The following is an 18002-nucleotide window of genomic DNA, read 5'->3' on the forward strand; positions in this document are numbered from 1 at the left end:
TAAATTTAATAGATGTCAGAAAAGTTTAATGTAGTGGTGACTGTGGATCAGGAATCCTTCTTTTCAATGCTGATACAAAAAGGAATGAGAAAAAAAAAAAAGGAACGAGAGCCTGTCTATAATGGAGAGCCTCACAGACATGGCAGCTGGGTCAGACCCAGTGATAAATGGTGTTGTAGGCAGATACACAGAGTGCTATGGTAAGCACCGCTAAATAAGCCAGTATACACAGCTGTTTCACTGCTTTGTTTAGTGCAAGCATTTGTATTTTTAGTGCCTCTTTTTCAGAAATAAACCCACAATCTACTCTGAATTTCTCTAAATATTTATCTGAAATTGGGACTACCACCCAAGGGATCACATCATTCTCCTAGTCTCGTTGCTTCATCCTCTGACCCCCGCTCTCCACCAGCTTGTGAGGAAAGAACTACTCAAACATGAAACACAAGGTTTTTCTAAGACCTTTATTAACTCCATAAGAAAAACACGGTAACTGACTGATCAGTAAGATCTAACAGTCAGGAGGACATCTTATAATGGTAATACTACATACCTTAGTGACATAACTTAAAAAAAAAAAAAAAAAAGTAAAAAATACACCAAAAAAAACCCCCACAAAAGACTCAGAACAAAAAATAAAACAAAAAAAATTAATGCTTATGGAAAATACTACAGATTAAAACCAATTATAAATGCAAAGGAACATGCCTCACTTTAGCATCCTCAAGCATTCCATTTACTAGATGCTATGTAGTATAAACTATGAAATACTCTTGAGTAAGGTTGACATTTAAATAATAGAATATTCTAGGGTTTGCCTTGCTTTGAATAGATGCAAGATAATGGATACATTTGTTTTATTCAGAGTTGAACTGGCTTATTAGAGTCTTACAAGAATAAGACTATTCCATATAAAGGCTAATCAAAATGACCAAGAAAGTAATATTTATTGATAATTAAAATTGATTCAATTATTCATTCAACAAGTAGTTACTGAGGACCAAGTATGTGCCATACATCATTAGCTAGGTGAAATATGTGAACAAAATAAAGTCCCTGCTGTCATGAGGCTTACATTCTAGTGGCAAGAGACAAATGGATAATATGTTACAGAGAAAAATAAAAGAGGAAAAGGGGATGGGAAACAACTGGCGGGGAAAGGTATTAGGAGAACTTGCTAGAAGATGGTGGTGCTTTGGACAATTGGGGAGCTGCGGAGGTAAGAAAAAGTGGCCCAAATCCAGAACAGTATGTAAGGAAGACCTAATAGGATGTTATAACTGTTGGTAATGAAACCTGAGAAAGAAGTTAAGGATGACTTCCACATATTAGGCCAAGAATTCAGAAGAATTGAATTGCCCTTTATTAAGAAAGTAAAGACTGTAGGAGTTGCATAAAGGAATGGGCAAAATCAGGCATTTGGGGTTATTTATATTTGAGATGTCTATTAGACATCTAAGCAAAAATTATGTCTACACATCTGGATATGTGAGTCGAATTCAGACTGGCTATTCAGACTGGTTATTCAGACTGGATATAAGATGTTGAGAGTTCTCAGCATGCAGCTGGGAGACTGCATGAGATTACCTAGGGAGTGATTAAAAGCAAAGAAAAAAACCCCTCAGAACTCAGTACTGAACCACAGTGATAAGAGACCTGGGCGCTGTGGGAAAAATTTAAAAAGTCACTAGTGAATAGGATTTTATTTTATTTTATTTTATTTTTTATTTTATTTTATTTATTTTATTTTATTTTATTTTATTTTATTTTATTGCAGTTTAATTGCTTTGTGCATTTATTAGCTAATATTGATTCAGCAATGAGGGAACAAAAGCTCACAAACAATCACACAGTTTCACAAGACACAAAGCAGGGAAAAAATTGACTTAAGAAGGATCAACAGTATCCTAGGGTCTTGGTGAATGTATTCCTGAGGGAGGTGGGCCTCTAATTCCTGGTGAAGGGGGTCTCATTCCTGGAGGGTGCATGCCTTTAGGCATCCCTCGAGCAGGGGGAAGCCCAATTGGTGGGCCCATTATACCACGTGGAGGAGCCATAATTCCTGGAGGTGGTGTTGCTCGCCCCAGGTGGGGTACCCTGTCCTGGTGGGTATTGAGTTGGGGCCCCAGGAATGCTGGCAGTAGCAGCAACTGCAGCAGCTGCTACAGTTCCTCTTCCCTGTGGAGTCATTACCTGTTGGGATGGCCCCCAACCCCTCAGACAGGGCCTGCTAATCCAACAGGAGCCTGGGGAATTGGAACACCAGCTGGAACTTCTCTGCCAGCTGCCCTGCCAACCCCAGGACGTCCTGCAGCTCCAGCAAATGGTACTCGAGCAATGCCAGTATCTTTGGGGGGTGGTCCTTCCACAGTCATGGAAGCCAAGTTCTCTCCACGTAGTAACACGAGACCCAAAACACGCTTTTCTTCACGCTCTGGCTGCTTCACATTCCTTGGCTTGATCTTCCTGAATTCATCACAATCACAGAGAATCAAGTTCATATGCTTGTCAAAAGCCTTAAAGGTGCCAATGAAGATTTGGCCATCTTGCAAGATACATCTCATTCTATAGTCAATGTGCTGCAGCGTCTGGCTGCTGTTTCCCACAGTCATGGTTGCTGTTCCACAAAATCCAATATCCGCAGTTAGGTTTCAGGATCCTTAAGACCTAAGAGAAGGCTACAGATAAAGGTATGATGCAGGTTCTCCTACAAACAATGCAAGCTTGGGGCAGAAGCTTCAAACAGTAGATGGAGCCTGGATGTTCCAATACTGCTTTAACCATCTCTTGGTGTCTCAGCCAAGAATGCCTGTCTCAGTTCCACCACAGGGACTTGCTGCTGCTGAGATCACCTTGGGTACAGCTGACGCTCTTGGTTGTTCAGTGAGGCTGTCCTACGTTTGACTTGGACTTCCACCTCTGGGATGTGCTGTTCCATAGTCCATCTCAGGTGTAAGCAGTCCCTGGCCCACTCCATCGTGCTGTTAGCTGCTCCCCAGAACAGACAGTCACGCATCTCTGGGGACCACTCCACTCTTGTGAATAGGATTTTAAAATTAAGCAATACCACACTCAAAAGTAGGTGTTAGACCATATGTGTCATATACATAGATTACTGAAAACCAGTTCTATGACACTTAACCACTTAGCAACATCAAGGTTATTGAAGAACTAAGTTGATCCTGAGAGGGAAGATCCTCTCAATCCTAGGGACAAAATGTTTAACAGGATTCTTGATGAGTATGTATGTGTACCCTAGACTGACATACCTCCCATGTGGGAGGTCTAGTGTGTAAAATAGCAGCTTTTATGACAGAACAAAAGAGCAGTGGTAAATTTGTTTGGGGGGTGGGCAAGCACAAACCTGGAAATATTTTCCTGACACGTATTATGAATGTTTTTCATGGATCCAATGTGAGTCACTGATGTGAGGGGAAGATTATGTTTCTCAAGTCCTGTCAAAGGGGGCTTCATGGTGAGGCATTGAATCTTAATATAAAAAATAAAATAAAATAAAATAAAATAAAATAAAATAAAATAAAATGTCATTAGGATAGAAGGAATAACAGATAGACGTAATAATAATGTCACTAGGATAGAAAGAGTAACAGAATAGAAACTCTTGATTCTTGTATAGTGAATAACAGATGAGAGATTCCCTTTGATCAGGAGCCTTCTGAAAAATCTACGGCAAAATACTTATGGGAGAATGAATCAATGTCAGACTCCTAGGGAACTGCAAAAGCCTCAACTTTTAGTCAAATTTGGAATTTTGATTATGATCTAAGATTGGACATCTCAGTTAATAAAGTGAGACTAATTTTGTGACTTATTCTACAAGGGAGGTGACAGGGGTACCTGGGTAGCGCAGTCTAAGTATCAGACTCTTGGTCTCAGCTCAGGTCATGATCTCAGGATCCTAGGCTGAGCCGCCATCAAGCCCCTCCCTGCTGTGGGCTCCTCACTCGGCACAGTCTGCTTGAAAAATTTCTCTCCCTTTCCCTCTACCCCTCCTCACCACCACAAGTGTGCTCACTCTCTCTCTTTCTCTCTCTCTCTCAAAAATAAATAAATCTTAAGAGAAAGGGGACAGCATTTATGGCAACTGCTTAAGGTTTCACCTGAGGTATAGATTTAAATACTTTAAATACACACACACATACTTATTCAGTAGGATATAGGTGACATGCATCTATAAACTTGTGAGATGTACCAATTGGTAGTAATTCCTCAAGATAATGATGAACCTTTTCAATTCCTTTTTTTTTTTTTTTTTCTGCAACTTTATATCTTGCTCTCTGGGATAGACTAAGACTCTAGGAAAATGTTTTATTAGGAAATGACAAACTTATTTTTCAAAATGCACTAAAAATTTAACAAAAGATTCTCATACCTAATACTTTAACAAAACCTAGTACTTTAACAATATTATTACCTAATAATTTAATTAAAAGGATCAAATAAGCAACTTAGTGTGATCAAGTTTGTTTTTAAACTCATTAAATCATTTTGTAAAATTGTTCACACACCAGTGACAACTTTATTTTTTTTAAATTCAACAATCTATATTTAATACAAGCCTTTTTATGTTCAGAAACAGTCCCAAAGCCATTTATTATTTATTAAGCTCTGCACTTTCTAGTATTACAAAGTTAATGTGTTCAAATGTTTTTGCTAAGAATTTCTATGGATAAATATTCTGTGATCTCAATTTTCTAAGGCTATTAATCTCAACACCAACTCCACATTAGAATCATCTGAAGAGCTTTAAAACTGACTGTGCCCACTGACTTCAAATATTTGGGATGGAATACATCAGTTATGTAGTTTTGTGGAACAAACCATCTTAAAACGTGGGGGCTTACAGTAACAAGAATTTATTTGCTAATTTTTCTGCAACTGGGGCTGGATTTACAAGGGTGGTTATTCTGCTGGAAAGTTAAGTATCAAGAAATCAAAAAGTTGCCAAGAAAAATGTTGTTGCAACGGATGCCTAGACAGTTAGAGAATCCAAGACCAGGGGAGAAAATGTAAACTGCAGGCTGAAACACAGAGAACCAACACACCAGAGTTCGAATTTAGAGTATAATAGTTAAAACTCATTATTGGACAACACAGCGATGCAGAAATTTGAATTTCTAATGATCTTAAATTATCTAAGAGGTTGTTCATTCCCAGAAAATATCTGGAATAGAATAGAAAACAACTGATTCAATATTACCATGGATAGTTTTTTTAAGACTGTGGAGAACAATCATGATTATCTTTATAGAATTATTAATTCAAAAGTGTTGGGTAATGCCACTCTTTATAGAAAAGCTCATATATTTGTAAAGCATGTATTTTGATTTTAAATATTTCCCTGTTTATTTTTATTTTTTTTAAATTTTTATTTATTTATGATAGTCAGAGAGAGAGAGAGAGAGAGAGAGAGAGAGAGAGGCAGAGACACAGTCAGAGGGAGAAGCAGGCTCCATGCACCGGGAGCCCGATGTGGGATTCGATCCCGGGTCTCCAGGATCGCGCCCTGGGCCAAAGGCAGGCGCCAAACCGCTGCGCCACCCAGGGATCCCTATTTCCCTGTTTAAATCTGTTTTCTCTCACTTGACTATCAGAACAAATATCTTATTTATGGAATCAATTACATTAATAAAGTATTGTGCAGTTTTGTAACAGATGATTTCTTTATAGAAGAATCCATGAACAATATAGACGTTTTCTTTGGTATATCACTTACACATTAGGAAAAAAAAAAGTATGTTTTCCATTCCACTATTTATTATACTAAAGAATTAGTGGTACATATAAAATGGATATTTACTTTCGGGTGTATTTATATAAATGCTTTTTATGGGTTTTTCATGACTATATAATACTTTAGTGGAACATTTACATTAAAGAATCAACAGATCTAGAAAGAATTATTAATATTTAAAATCAAGGAAAATAATTATACTGTCTTAGAGTAATAGTATATGTCAAAGCTCAAAGGAAATAAAGGGAAGCCTCATATTTTGTTCTTTCTACTTACTTTGGGTAAGTTTACATTGTATTTCATGAAGAAAAATTAGTCAATTTTAAAAAATTAGTATATCTCTTTATTCAAGGTACTTTTCAAAGTGGAGAGTTTGGGTTCATGAAGTTTCCTTAATCCCAAAATAAACTGTAGAAATACTAACAATTTTTCCATTGAGCTTCAGCCAATAATTTATGTGAGTCTGAAAATTATCCAATTTTCTTAATAATAATAAAAAGTCTTTATTTTGGAATAATCTGTCCATATACATAAAAGACAGTGTTTCACAGGCCCCAGTGGCATCTATATAATAAACAACAAATTAGAAATGTATTTTTAAAGGAATAAGATAATTTGGAAAGAAGTTTGTCCTAGTAGACAAGTTTTCCAAGAAATTGATACTACAGCTCTAGAAGATTACATTATACATATGTATAATACTGGGCCACTTAATTTAATAGACAGTTTTAATACTGAATATATTTCAAGATCCTTAAATACTACCTTACATTTTTGAACAAGAGACATTATACAATATAAAATAATGGAGAAGAATGATATTGAGGAAGAGCGATAAGAACACAGATAATAAAAGAAAAACACCATACCTGTTATTGAAAAGATGCAAATCAATATGTGGCCTTTCTGAATACTCATAACTGTTATTTGCAATCAAGAGCATATGGTAGTTTTCAAAGAAATGCTTATTGGGTTATAATAATCATTTGAATTTAAAATACAAATTAAAATAAATAAATAAGTAAATAAAATACAAATTATCTCCCTGGCAAGTTTTGTTAGATGGTTGTATCTGCTATTTCCCAGCAGGCTTATTTATAAAGGAAGGAAGAACACATTTCAAGATTATGCAGACAAAAATATGACTATAATCCTATCTATATCAAACATAAAAAATTTTAGGAGAATTTGGAAGTTTCCATGGAAATATATCTTTGAGAAAAATGTAAAGGAAATAAATATCATAAAGTGAGTTTGTCAAGTGGTAACCGTGAGTTCATTGTTGAGATCCCATAATATAAAGCATTATAGAATGTATAAAAATAAAACACAAAAGGAGTGCTTGGTGACTCATTCAGTGAATCATCTACCTTCAGCTCAGGTCATGATCTCAAGGTCCTGGGATCCGCCCCCACATCACATCAGTGGGGAGTCTGTTTCTCCCTCTCCTTCTGCTACTCCTCTTGCTTGTGTTCTCTCACTTTCTCTCTCTCTGTCAAATAAATAAATAAACACAATCTTTAAAAAATAAAATAAAAAAATAAAGCATTACAGAATATATAGATAATCTTTTAAAAGATGATCATTTCAAAACTGTGTCTTTGAAAAGGCATGTGTAGTTGACTAGAGAAAAATGAAGGGATTTATGGGAAAGACAAAGTGACTGGTTGATGACACTGACACATCAAATTAATGGCTTCACCACGTCTAATAACTTTTTATTATAGCCTTTGTTCTATAACTTTTTAGTCCTCACCCCATAGATTTTGGACTGGCTTTGTGGTTTTGTTTAACCAAAAGAATATGCTAGTGTACTAGTGTGAAGAAGATGATTTGCTAGTTTTGAGCTTACATGCTTCCATTTACCCTCTCAAAACTCTGAATCAACCATGAGAACAAGCCCAAGGATGGACTGCTGGAGGAAGACCAAGTGAAACATACACATCATGTCAGTTGAGGTCATTCTAGACCAACAGGTACCTGCCAACTTGCTAGTTAACCACAAAAGTATAAACAAGCCCAGCCAAGAGCATCCAAGCTTGCTCAATCAGCAGATCCACTCAACTAGCTCAGATTCCTAAAAAGTAATAGTTGCTTTAAACCACTAAGTTTGTGGGTGGTTTGTAACAGGACAATATTGTGGTAACAGATAACACACTGTTATTTACTATCCAAACCAAAGGTTCTGAGAATCACAGGGGCCACTATCAATGACTATAATGGGAAAAGAGGCATTAATTGACACTGCTCAAGTAAAACCTAGCATATAGACATCGTATTTATATAACTTCAGTATCAGTCATTATCCAAAGTATGTTAAAAAAAAAACAAACTTATGATGTTAATTTTTTGTTTACTGGGGTAAGGGAAATGAAAAATATAGAAAAATAAAATGAAAAAAGTACCACCACCTTTCATAATATATGCATTCAACTTTCAGCTCTAAGTAGCAACACAACTCAAAGTGACTTCTAAAATACATACATTGATAATATCACATAAAGAGTTAAGATTGTTTGGCTTACTGGCTTAAAAGTATCACCAAAATAACAAGCCTAAGATCAAAAAACTTTCAAGCCAATTTGTGTTATAATCTTCCCTATTCAATATGTGGCATTAATATTTGCCTGGTTCTTATGAATTTTTACCTTCTTTCTCTTACTTTACTCTTCAGCAAAATCTGATGTCTTAACTTTTAAAATATATACATAATCTGATTACATTTTATTAGATCCATTACTACCATCTTCATTTAAGGCACTTTCTTTTCTTGCTGAATTATTGCAATAGCCTTCTAACCTCTCTCTCTACTTCAAACGCTATATCTCTACAATCTATTCTTAAATGCATAGTGATCCTTTTAGACCATAAATCAGATCTTGTCACTTCTCTGCTGGCTGCCTTCCACTCCCTTCCCATTTCATTAAAGTTACATGTTTTAGGGGCACCTGGGTATCTCAGTGGTTGAGTGTCTGCCTTTGGCTCAGGTCGTGATCCCGGATCCTGACTCGAATTCCATATCCGGCTGCCTGCAGGGAGCCTGCTTCTCCCTCTGCCTATGTCTCTGCCTCTCTCTGTGTGTCTCTCATGAATAAATACATAAAATCTTTTTTTTAATTTTTAAGTTACATGTTCTAATACTGCGCTATCCATTTCTGAAGCCTCTAGCTACAGCTACATGTAGCTATTGATCTTGGAATGTGCAGGGTCCAAATGATGCCTTGCTTTAAGCACAAACTATATTCTGGATTTGACCATTCTTATGACCAAAAAAAAAAAAAAAAATCAAACTATCTCATTAATAGTTTTATGTTGATTACATGTTTAGAAGATAATGTTTTGCATGTATTGACTTAAAATATATTAATTAGTTAATTTGGTTTTTATTTACCTTTTTTATGCGGCTACAGGAAACTGTAAAATTATATATGTGTCTTGCAGTATGTTTCTATTGGGCTGGCCTATGTGATTTGGCCCCTATTACCACTCTGAGTTAATCTCTTATTATGCTCTTCCTAGTTGCTCATTGCCCTTCAAACATCCTTTTGTAATACATTTTTGTGATCTTTCTACTTTCCAGAAGTGCCAGACATGCACATACTTGGTAACTTTTAAGGGTAATTATAAGTTTTATGTAAGTAAATAAAATTTGGAATCTTCTTAAGAAAATCAAAATAAAATCGTTACTATAAAATAAGGTAAAAAGTAAATTTTTATTAGGATAAAAAAGAGGGCTGCCTGTGTGGCTCAGTGTATTGAGTGCCCAACTCCTGATTATGGCTCAGGTCATGATCTCAGGTTGTGAGATTGAGTCCCATGTGGGGCTCCATGATGGACAATGGACTCTGCCTGAGACACTCTCTCTCCCTCTCCCTCTGCCACCCCTCCCACTTGCATGCATCCTCTCTCTAAATAACTAACTAAATAAATAAATAATCTTAAAAACAAAACAAAAAGAAATCACAACAGATGCTAATTCTCAAAAAGCTGAAAAATACCACAAACATCAAAAACTCTAGACCTTAGAGCAATAACGTAATATTGCAGGTGCCATGATTCATAAAATAATATGGTCCCTGGCCCTTCAACTTTAGGTCCCAACCCTCAAAACAGCAGTTCCATGAGGACTAGAATTATTTCTAGAAGTCATTCCTATTTTGGGATCACTAGCCATATAATAAACAAATGGAAATTACTGAGAATTATATACATATATCTCATTGAACTCATATCATATATAATCATATTTAATGTATTCCCAGCTCAACTTTTTTAATCCATTTTTTCCTTGGTTGGTGGCTCTTCCTGAATATTACTGGAATGGGAACAGCACAAGAACAAGAATTTTTTATAGCTTTTTTTTTCCATTTCATTCCCAAAGCTTTGAATGGCCTAGGGCAGAGTACTCAGTAAATGTGCATTCCAGGAATGAAGGATCCTGAGCTTTTTATCTTTCTGCCCTGGCAGCCTCACTGGTCTTCAGCTTGTTGTCATGTTTGCAAGATGATGCTGCAGACATCATGTCTTCAAACAACCAGATACTGAAGAAGGACAAGGAAGTTTTGACTTTTTTTCTTTTCCTTTGCATTTGACTAACTCAAATCTTGCTTTAACATTGGCCATTTTCTTCATTATTTTTTTCTGACATGTTTATTGTTCCTTTCTATCATTGTGTCTTGAGTGACTGAGTTATTTTTTCCTCTTCTATTTTTATTTTTCCTTTGTGGGTACACGAACTAAATTTATTAATTTTCCTCTGAGTCTTATTTAGCTTGTGCCATACATTTTTATATCTTAGACTTTAATTGCCATAATTTTAAAGGTTTTCTAACTTGTGATCAAACTTCCTTTATAATTCCTGACTTGCTTAAGTAACAGTTCTGTATTTTGTTTTGATATAATTTATAGATAAATAAGAGAATGTCTTGTTGTTGTTTTAATGTATAGTTTTACTGCACTGTGATCAGAGAATGTGATCACTATTCTTATTTTTAGAATATACTGGAGATTTTTTGTTGCCTGAAAAATGGGATTTTGTCATGAATATTCCATCTACAGTCGTTTTTTAAAAAATATTTCTGCAGGGGTAGCCCCGGTGGCGCAGTGGTTTAGCACCACCTGCAGCCCAGGGCCTGATCCTGGAGACCCAGGACCGAGTCCCATGTCAGGCTCTCTGCATGGGGCCTGCTTCTCCCTCTGCCTGTGTCTCTGCCTCTCTGTCTCTCTGTGTCTCTATGAATAAATATATTTTAAAAAAATATTTCTGCATTTCTTAATAAAACACATAATTTATCCCAGTTGGGCCTATTAATTCCATCAAGCTATACATTCAAACAATGCTACCTGAAACTAAGTATCACTACAGCAGCTAAGATTGTTCAAATTGGCATCACTGGAAAATTAAAATTTTCTAAAGGTGCTGTAGAATAATTCATTTCACCTCTTATAACTAAAAAGTGCTAAATTAAGAGAATTTTTACTTAGGAATACAAGAAAGAAAAAAATTAACTAAAAACTATTTACTTGACATTTTATATTCATTCATAGAGATGCTAAGACATTTTCAACTTATACCATACTTTTTAAAGAATATGATGAAAATTGTCACTAAACTCATTCAATATGCAGATTTAAACATTAAGTTAGAGTGTGTAATGGCTGTGGTGTAACTGGATCAGTGCAACTTTGGTCCAAAGGATAAACTGGAAAAGGGACCATCAGAGTGTTTCTTTTCTTTTCCCACATAATGCAATTATTTATCATGAAAGTGTCTGAGCTTACCACACATATATTTAAAGTTTATGATAATATCAAGAAATAGACTCTTAATTCTAGAGAATAAACTGAGGATAGCTGGAGGGGAGGTGGGTGGTGGATGGGTTAAATGGGTGATAAGCATATGGCGAGGTAGTTAAGTAATGGATCACTAAATTCTACTCCTGAAACTAGTATTATGTTGTATGTTAAAACTGGAATTAAATTAAAAACTTGGGAAAAAAAAAAACAAGGCAGTGTCCTATTGTATTTCTATGTAAAAGCTTCCTCAAGGAAAGGAATGGAGAACTAGAAAAATCTATTTTTTTTTTCTAATCTTAAATTTGATGTAATTTCTCAGTCTTTGTGAAGTAGCTCTTTGTAAATACTTTAGTATGCCTTAACTATCTCTGAAAAGGCAAAACCAATACAAAGAATCTTTCTGAGTTTTTTTTTTTATTATTTTGTTTTGTTTTTAGCACGTCAGACTAAATTCTTCTGAATTCCCACTGCTTTAAAATGTGACTTCAAGATCTACTAGATTTGTAGGCGGGATGGATTTTAAGGATTTTGAACTTGAATGCATTCTGATTATTTTTCTTTCCCTAACAAAATTGCAAAGAAACTCTTCCTTATAAAATGCTGCTGTAGAAGTGGAGCTGGCTGGCTACAGCTTTATATACAGCTTTGCTTTCCCTGTGGGAGATGAATAATAATTGTTTTGTTTCTAGAACATCACAGAGTAATATGAAATTTGCAGAGAATAATAAACAGAACCTAGGCTTAGCTCCTGCCTCTGAATCATCAGCCAGATCAAATGAACACTGATGTCGTACAAAGCGAATGTAGTGCTAACTCTGCAGTAGAAATGAAAATATCTTACCTGCTAACATATTTCAAAATGACTTTTGAAAGACATGGCTTGATGATACTTATTCATCATACATTACAGAAATTATTATTTATCAATAGGAATTTTCTGTTGATATTTTCCTCCAACGTTTACCATTGAGTTAAAAGAGTATGCTTGATTTTACATTTTTAATGAGTTTCTATTGAAGTTTATGTGGCTGATGGAACCTTAAAAATATATTTTATGTTGACAGAGGAGTGTTTCAGATCCATATTGTGCGAAATAGGTATGTGTGATCAACTGTTTGCTGAAACTATTTCATTTCTAGAGTTGCATTTCATTTAAGATTCCTGGCTCTGGAATTGCTAGGTATGAGGCTGGGATCAAACTTTTACACTCTCTGTGACTTTGTAAATTACTACATATGGAATATAATTAAGATAATAACTGACAATATCTGATTGTGATCTTACGAAAATTAAGTGAGATAGCCTAAGCCAAACTCCTTGCATAGTGCCAGACACATTTTGAATGTTTAATAAATGATGGATGTCATTAATGGAACTCAATGTATAACATGGTGAAAATAACTCTAGCCAAGAAAGGCTGAGCTCTAGTAAATAACACTATAACTTAATAGCTCTGCAACCTTGGGAAAAACATATAAACGTTCTGAATCCATTTTAATATTAATGAGAGAAAGGTTTTATAAATTCTCAGCATATCAAATAACACTGACATACAGATAAAAATAAGGTAATATATATGATTAAGTCATACAGTCACATGGTCTTTTACTGAAGGGTCCATTCATTTTGTTATCTCCCTTCACACACAAATTCCTCTAAAATTATGAAATTAATAGTTTTGCACATAACTCTACATTTGAAATAAATGGAAACTCAAACTGCTGGTGATTATATGCAGAATTTACATGTATATAAATATTTTTCATGCTTTGACTTTCTTAGAAATGTGCTCTTCAATGCTATTTTATCTCATCCTATTAATCAACTATCAACCATGTTTTCAAAATAGTTTATTTCTCCAACCATTCACTACAAGTGCCATATTTCTTTTATCTCTTTGGAATAGCTTGGTTATAAAATTTAGCATAGAAAAAGAATGAAATTGGATGTACATCTCAAGTAAGCTATTTTGGTCACCATATCTCCCAGGAACAACTTGATAGAGATTTATCTAGTCCCAAATGCTCCAATTTCTTCCACACAGTCCACTGATTTTTTGTGAATTTAAGAGGTGATTGGCAGCTCAGCTATCTCCATGGAGATTAATAGCATGTGATTTGCAATGTGCTTTTAAAGTAGGATAACGTGCCAGATTCAATGGTACTTAATTATAGAGCATGGGGCAATTTTTGTCCCAAGCTGTAAATATTTGGGATGAGATCTATAGAAAACAAAAACTGTATTATAAGAAGAGAGAACAACATTTTAAATATAAAGGATATTCAAAATGCCATTTTACTGAGCTTAAGAAATAGCCACTGTTCTCCAGTAGATGATTCTACTGGGGGGCAATTTTCCATGGTTTCTCATACATTGTGTGACAATTTTGGCCTGGACTATCTTTTTAAGGATGTTTGTCCAATAAACAGCCTGAAAGGATAGAGGGCCTCCCCATGCACCAGTGGGCATATTTGTTTGCTGACCAGGATAATAGAGACAATAACTGTCTCCATCCATAATAAGATTGAGGAAAACCTAAACGCAGGATTCCACAGCTGTGACACAGACCAATTGTTGGTGTAGCATTCACCTGGGCCATTCCTCATGGCCCCCCTCGGATTTGGGGCAAGAGTAACTGATGCAAACATGAAGCTCCTGCTGTTTGCTGCATTGGGAGTCATAAAGTCCCCTGTGTTTATCCTGGGGGTCTTGGCTTTCCACCAGCCTCTATGAAACTGTGGCAGAATGACTTGTTAGCTTAGAAATAGGGTAAAATCTCAGACTCTTCATCATTTTTGACAGATTCACTTTGATCCAACAGTTACTTATTGAGAATTTAATGTGCAAGTGACTGTGTTCAATGTTGCATGGAGAGTAATAAAAAGAGATTATGTGGGCCACATTCTAAAGATATTTACTAGTAGAGGTGGAGTGGGGAAGTAGTGTAACTCAGGGGAAGAAATTATTTATACTGGCAAAAACTAACTAAATACTTTTAAACCTCCAAATAAACAATGAACAAGAATCAAAGACCACCGCCATCCACAAATTATATTTTGTTGCCACCCAAGCAGGTGGCATGGGGGATCAAGAAGTACTTAGATGAATGAAGTTACGAGAGTTCTTGGCTGTTTCTCTAAAAACAGGCAGATAATTATGGCTTACTTTTATGTTATGTGCAGAACTGTGCTTGAGTATGAGATTTGAAAGGTAATTTAGGAGAGATCAAGAAATGCTTGATGGCCAAGAGAAGTTTGCATCTCCTTGCATCTGTCAGGAGTCAACCACTAGGAAACACACACACACACTAAGGATTTATTGCAGGGAATTGGCTTACACATTTGGCAGTGGAGGGACCTGCTCCCACAGACCCTATAAAGCTGTCTCCACTCCTACTGCCACCTGTGGTACACAGGGCAGCCATCAGGAAGGAAAGTTCATGAGACAGCTGGAATCTCAGGAGCATGAACTGGAATTTCCCCAAGGGCTTTCTGAATTCTGTGCCATTCTTGTTGCTGACCTTGGCGGTGAAAGCATCCTACACATACCAAGTCCAAACGCTCCTTCAAGCCACACAGTGAAACAGCAGATGAACAGTGGTAGAAAAATAACCACTACATTCCCTCTACTCTCCGAATCTTGTTAGAATTTTTCTTGTGGCCCACCTTAACAGGAAGCATAGAAGAAAGGGAATTCTCAGTAGCTTAGTCTTAGTCTGCTTGACACATTAGAAAGTCACCGCAGACCTTAATATAGAGATGTTGGAGTGCCTTTAAAAATGTTTATTATTTTTAAACAAATACCTCAGAAACTATTAACAATTCTTATATTATGTAAAAATATACAAACTAATTTGAAAACAGAAAAGTTGATTCTGTTCAAATGCTAAGAGCAATTAACTATTTTGAAAACATTTACTATTCTGTCATAAACAGCTTACAAAGTATGGACTCTATTACCTTCAACAAATTATCATATTTTCCCCATATTACCTACCAGAAAAAGTATGTTTTTTGATATAATATTAAACATGAATGGAAAGAATCAATCTACAAGAGAATACAGTAGCTTAGCAGTTCATCATAAAGGCAATTCTCTAGAAGGTAAAGAAACACAAAAACGTCAAAAGCCTTCAGAAGTTGATTTTTATTTTAGTCTACTTTAGATGATAGAGGCTTTTTTGTGCCTCAAAAAATTGAGTGTGAAGACAGTGCCACAAGTTCTACTGTATTTAATTCAGTTTTCCCTAAGCCTAAAATGGAGAAGGCATTAATAAATACTGAACTCCCTGTCTCAGATCTGCCTGGAACAGATTTTAATAAATTACATTTTATGCTACAATCCAAGAATTGAGCTGCCACAGTTATGATTAATAGAGCAGCATTCTTATAAAAGAACAACAGTTCTAAAAGAAGAGAATTCTGTTACATAGTGTTATCACATCAATATTAAAAAGAGGTGCAATAATGTTGCAGTACAATAACTGAAATGAGAAACATAAATTTTTTATAATTAAATAATAAATTATTAAGCTATTCATTCAATTCTGTATCAGATTTTAAAGTATAATAGTAATAATTGTCATCAAAATTTGAGAAAGACTATACAAAAATGAAGTGGAATCAGTATTGGTTTGATTTGAGAGAATATTTATAAAAATGTATTTCAGGGGGCCCTTGAGTGGCTCAGTGGGTTAAGCATCTGACTTCAGATCAGGTCATGATCTCAGAGTCCAAGGACCTAGCCCCATATCTGACTGGTGCTCATCGGGTCTGCTTGTCCCTCCTCTCCCTCTGCCCACTACCCCAACCCCGGTTATATACACATGTGTGCCCTTTCTCTCTCAAAAAAATAAAAAAAAACTTTAAAAAATAAAAATGTATATTCATAACAAGGTTCTAAGCTGAAATTAACTTTGTTTGGAGTCCCAAACAAATGGACATGAAAAACCATCAAAGCTGGCCAATAATTCGAAAATTCTTAATGAATATCTTTGGCAACATTTAAACAGTTATTTTTAATTTAATTTCAATTTTTAAAATAATCCAACTATTACTGAAATTATATTCACATTTAGTGGAGTGAAAATATATTTTCTTGGGACCCCTGAAGGCTCAATCAGTTAAGGTTCTGCCTTCCACTCAGGTCATGATCGCAGGGTCCTTGGATCAAGTCCTGTTTCAGGCTCCCTGCTCAGTGGGGAGTCTGCTTTTCCCTCTCCCTCTACTGCTCCCTCTACTCATGCTTTTTCTCTTAAATAAATAAATAAAATATTTATTTGAAAAAAGAAAATAGAGCAGTGCTGGTGGCTCAGCGATTTAGCGCCTGCCTTCAGCCCAGGGTGTGATCCTGGGTTCCCGGCATTGAGTCCCAGGTCGGGCTCCCTGCATGGAGCCTGCTTCTCCCTCTGCCTGTGTCTCTGCCTCTCATGAATAAATAAATAAAATATTTTAAAAATAAGAGAGAAAGAAAGAAAGAAAGAAAGAAAGAAAGAAAGAAAGAAAGAAAGAAAATATATTTTCTTAATAGCTGATCTAGAATTCTTCATGAAACAAGAACTGTGTTTAAAAATTACATTGAAGGAAAGAAGGCTAGGCTTTAGTTTTTAGCTCATAGACTGGATGAGCCAAGTAGGAAGGAAAATTTGTTATCTATTACAAATGATCAGAAACTGGGAGCAGGGAGAGCAGAGAAGAGAAAAGGGAGAAGTAAGGAAGTTAATAAGAGAGGTTAAGTATTGCAGTGGTCCACTAAAGCTTGCAGAAATTGCTGAGGAGATTTTAGTGGGATATTCAACATTGATTGTGAGGTGGTTTAATTGTAAAGGGACAATTTTCTCATCTTCTTTCATCTTCTGGAAAGTCTATTGCTCACTCTCTCCTCTAAAAACAGATGAAACTAGAGATTAGTCATTCTTGATTTTTGCCTTTGGCTTATTTGCTGTCTTCATGTCTCGTCAACTTTTCTCTTAAGTAGTAGCTTTTCAAATTTCAGCATTCATCAAAATTGCCTAGGGGACTTCTTAAAACAGAATGCTGAGACTCACTCCCAGAGTTTTTGGATTCAGTAAATTTGCTGCAGGTTAGGGACAGCATTTTGAGAATAACTGTTCTAAAGTGTAGTCTAAACAGCTGGATCTCATTATTTTCCTTGCTACCACCCTCACTCAGGCCACCATGTTCATTCTCTAAAACAATAGCTTCTTAATTGATCTCTCTACTCTTCCTCTTGCTCCTGTCCCTATTCATCCACGCTCTATTCAGGAGACTGAATAATCTTTAAAAATATATAAATCAGGTTGGGTAAACACAATTTCTTCAAAAGGCTTCCTCTGGCCACTTGATGTAAAGTAAAACGACTCCTGTTCCCCACAGCCCATCCTCCAAATACCCACTACTTTATTCCTTAAGAACATGTACTGCTGTGTCATGTTTTCTTATTTAATACATAT

General features: G+C 35.7%; 1 long non-coding RNA gene and 2 pseudogenes across 1 annotated transcript in view; all 3 read right to left on the bottom strand.

Annotated features, from left to right (window-relative positions):
* The window catches only part of LOC140602186 (uncharacterized), a 422601-nt gene that overhangs the window by 47614 nt on the left and 356985 nt on the right, over positions 1-18002 (bottom strand). Inside the window, exon 5 of the long non-coding RNA XR_012005155.1 lies at positions 7126-7247. This is a non-coding gene — a long non-coding RNA (uncharacterized lncRNA). The remainder of the gene's footprint in view (positions 1-7125; positions 7248-18002) is intronic.
* LOC140602184 (small nuclear ribonucleoprotein-associated protein N pseudogene) lies at positions 1779-2838 on the bottom strand (annotated as a pseudogene).
* On the bottom strand, positions 2777-3016 carry LOC140602185 (SNRPN upstream reading frame protein-like; annotated as a pseudogene).

The sequence above is a fragment of the Canis lupus genome, chromosome 13 (genome assembly GCF_048164855.1).
Source record: "Canis lupus baileyi chromosome 13, mCanLup2.hap1, whole genome shotgun sequence".
In the NCBI taxonomy this organism is placed as follows: domain Eukaryota; kingdom Metazoa; phylum Chordata; class Mammalia; order Carnivora; family Canidae; genus Canis; species Canis lupus.